This window comes from Etheostoma spectabile, chromosome 8 (assembly GCF_008692095.1).
Source record: "Etheostoma spectabile isolate EspeVRDwgs_2016 chromosome 8, UIUC_Espe_1.0, whole genome shotgun sequence".
Taxonomy (NCBI): Eukaryota; Metazoa; Chordata; class Actinopteri; order Perciformes; family Percidae; genus Etheostoma; species Etheostoma spectabile.
Window position 1 is genome coordinate 28,212,440 of NC_045740.1, and position 3,736 is coordinate 28,216,175.

General features: G+C 45.7%; 1 protein-coding gene and 1 long non-coding RNA gene across 6 annotated transcripts in view; one reads left to right on the forward strand and one right to left on the reverse strand.

The window, feature by feature from the left end:
• The window catches only part of hipk2 (homeodomain interacting protein kinase 2), a 72,596-nt gene that overhangs the window by 22,814 nt on the left and 46,046 nt on the right, over positions 1-3,736 (reverse strand). The gene's annotated exons all lie outside the window — the stretch shown is intronic.
• The window catches only part of LOC116694633 (uncharacterized), an 18,103-nt gene that overhangs the window by 8,480 nt on the left and 5,887 nt on the right, over positions 1-3,736 (forward strand). The gene's annotated exons all lie outside the window — the stretch shown is intronic.

Below are 3,736 nucleotides of genomic sequence, written 5' to 3' on the forward strand. Positions count from 1 at the left end.
GAGAGAGAGAGAGAGAGAGAGAGAGTTAGAGAGAGTGAGAGAGAGGGAGAGAGCGAGGGCAAATGAAGGGAGGAAGGAAGAGATAGGGAGTAACATTGTTGCTCATGATATGAAACCACAAATGCAAATCCCCTACCAATGCACCACTGCCATTGCATGCAAAGCGCCCCACAGCTGCTGCTAATGCAGGCCTTTCGCTGGCAATGATAAACAGCACACACATCTGTGCAGCTTACAAACCTTGCTCTTTTCCTGCCCCCCCCCCCGCGCTCCTTTCTAAAGTAGCAGAGCGCATTAGATTGACAATTTATGCAGATAGGACCATTTCAGTTTTTCTTCAAAATAGGATGCCATAGTTAATCTCTGTTGTAAAAACTGCACATGAGCAGCCACTGATTTAGTGATCACATTTTTGGTCAGAGAGGTGGAAACTGTCAGGGGTAGTCTTTCAGGAAGGAACTTCAATAAAAACTTCAATAAAAAGGGGTTAAAAAACAAAATATTACAGAAGAATAATAATAAGGTAATAATTTAAAGATATTTCATTAATTACCACTTATTAAAGTTCTTGGCCTAATGATGATGAGATGACCCAATGGTGAGATGAATATTAAAGTTGCTACAATTCAGAGGTGGAAATGAATGCCAATTTTTGGGCAATCCATCCAATATTCATGGTAAGCCACAAATAGAAACCTCACGGTGGCGCTAGAGGAAAATCAGGGGATCGCATTGCTATCCTACAAGATCACATCACCCACTGCGTTCTTGCCACCTGGTTTTTGGAAAACCGAGATGCTTGGATACACCATCTGAGCGCGCTACATTCAGCGGACACTGCCAATTTATCACCCTTTAAGCCGCACCCCACCTAGTTCATCTACAGTTGGCTTGGCTGCCACAGACAGTGCCTCTCGGGGGGGTAGTGGTGAGCTTCTCGCTGCAGACCATTTATGTCAAACGCAGTACAGACGGTGTGCAAACCACCGGCTAGCCAGAGGCTTTCTCTGGAACTCAATGGGGACCCAAATGCATGAGAGGCCTGCAGTGTTAGGGCCAGTGGCTCTAACAGCACTGGCCCTTGACAAAAGAGAGAGGGAGGGTGAGATGGAGAGAGAGACAGAGAGAGAGAGAGAGGGGGGGAGAGAGAGTCTGCATGCTGACATCCTCCCAGCTGGCCTGGTCATTGATGAGCCCCACTCCCCTTGGGAGCCAGAGATGGCACGACTCATGAATGGAGCCTTTCTTCTGCCACCCCAGCCCACCCCTATACCTCAGCCCCTGAACCCACCCACCCTTTGCCAGCGAAGCCAACCCCTACACCTCACCCGGCCTCACCATCCCCCCCCAAACCCCTTCTTAGAAGACCTCCTGCCAGCAAAAAAAAAACATTCAAAGTAGGGGCCGAGGCCAGCCTAGCACTCCCTCCCCGCTTTCCTGTCCGCCCTCTGCTCTGTTGAACCGTGCCTGTGCTTGGCTGGCCTGCCAGACCCCCCCCCCCCCCACACACACACACATGCAGATACAGTACACACACACACACACACACAGATGACATCACAGGCTGTGTGCATGTCAGGATGTATCCATCAGACTGACCTTCCCTTAGCTTGGCTCCAGACGGGAGACTGATAGATCCCTGGAACCCTGCAGCATTTACACACACACACACACACACACACACACACAGTCAGCCAGTCTATGATAATCGGTTTCTTTCCTCTCTGTTTCAAAGACTTCATCATTGGCCCTTATGCAACTTTTATTTAACAGACTAAACGTGAAGAGCAACATGTATACTGGAGGTAAATAAGATCTTATACTGGGTATGTTGAGAGCACTGTTATGATATAGTGCTGGTAGAGGAGAGAGATAGCTGTCCAGTGCTAAAAGGGAAAAGCACTTCATGAGAAAAGAGCCTGCCATTAACTCTTCTCCCTTCTATCTCCTTCTCTTCTTTCCCTTTCCTCCCTTCGCTTTGCCTCTTCCTCTCTCTTCAGCCCCTGCTTTGCCCTTGCCTAATGTAAAAGGCTTGGGTTGATGCTGTGAATGACTCCCTTCCTCCCCCGGGGTACTCATCTACATATTCATGCCATCAAAAGTTCCTCCATAGCCTATTTGAGGATGCACCATAGAGAAACACTTTTCAAGATATATTGCATTGGGGTCGCTGACTGTGAAATCAATGTGCAGAGATACATCCCTTACTGTGCACCTGTGGCTTACACCAATCCAAGACACACACACACACACCCACACACACACACACCTCTCCAACGGCTCCACCTGCCCTCATCACTTCGGAAATTGCTGCACAGCGCACAGGCCAGCCATTGCAGTACTCATGTAAATGCACAGTTATGTAGGCAGAGAATGTGGATTGCATTTAAATTTAGAGACTGGGTGTTCCAGGTGGTTCAGGGGTGGAAATGGGGTTGGGGGTGGACAAGGTAAACTTTTTCACCGAGTCCTTGAGAAATGTTGTCTCACTCCCTTGGCTTGGGCGACATTCCCGATGTTCAAGGTCCTGACAACAGGCCTCCACTCGCTCTTAGAAAAAGGCACAGCCAAAGCGCTGACAAGGCTGTCACTGTTTCACCTGTTACGGTAAAGTATTAGCATTTGCTGCGACTCGAGCGATTCGCTCCAATAAGGCACATGAAGGCCTATGGAAGGAAAGAAGGAGAGACGAGGGAGGGCTTGACATCCAAAGAATTGGTCACTGGTACTGTTATGATAATGCAAAAAATGGCAGCAACACAAATGCATCATAGCGGACTAACGTAAGTATGTACTACCTTAAATCATTGTTAAACTGCTCATTTTAGCCCAACTTATTATATCTATCTGTACAAATTCTGTCTATAATAATAGCCGCCTATATATATATATTCATAGTACATTTTCACCTGTAAACTCTGTAAAACATTAGTATATTATGTTCCTTGTACATATCTGTAAAATTTCTACTTATAGTAATATCCACCTGTATATTATATTCAGTACATATCCAGCTGTAAATCTTGCTCACAATACTTGTTATCTATATTTTATATTCATAGGACAAACCCATCTGTAAAATTCTGTTTATAATAGTATTCATTTCTATATTTATTCAGTACTTATCCATGTCCTGCACTTATGGAACCATTGTATATCCTGCACTTACTGCTTTTGCACTTCTGGTTTGCACCAAACTGCATTTCGTTGCCTTGTACCTGTACATGTGTAATGACAGTAAAGTTCAATCAAATCTGATCTAATCTAATGTATGGGTGACAGCTGCACGTGTTCCTGTGCTGATTCAACACAACCTGAAGTAGGGTTCAGCTCAGCAACCTCAAAGGGAAGTAAACTGTAACTGAGAGCTAACATAGATAGAATTTGCACGCTCTAAGGTTGTCCCTGTAACCTCTCACAGTCTCACCAGCTCACATTTAACGGCTCCCTCCTTTATGGGGCATTTTATATATTGAAGTATTCCGTGGGCAGAGGGCCACCCCTGTCACATGGCACACATGGAACACGGAGACCCTGTCGTCAAAGTGTGGCGCGGTCAATATTAGCACACGGGATATGCCACATTCTCTCACATGGCAATCACACTATGTCATTACACACAAGCTGTTTAAAAAATGGGGCTGTGTTCATTACAACGTTAGATAAGATATCAGATTTACTGTTAGGTAACATAGAACATCAAACACAAATTGCATTGGCCCGGCAATACCCCCCC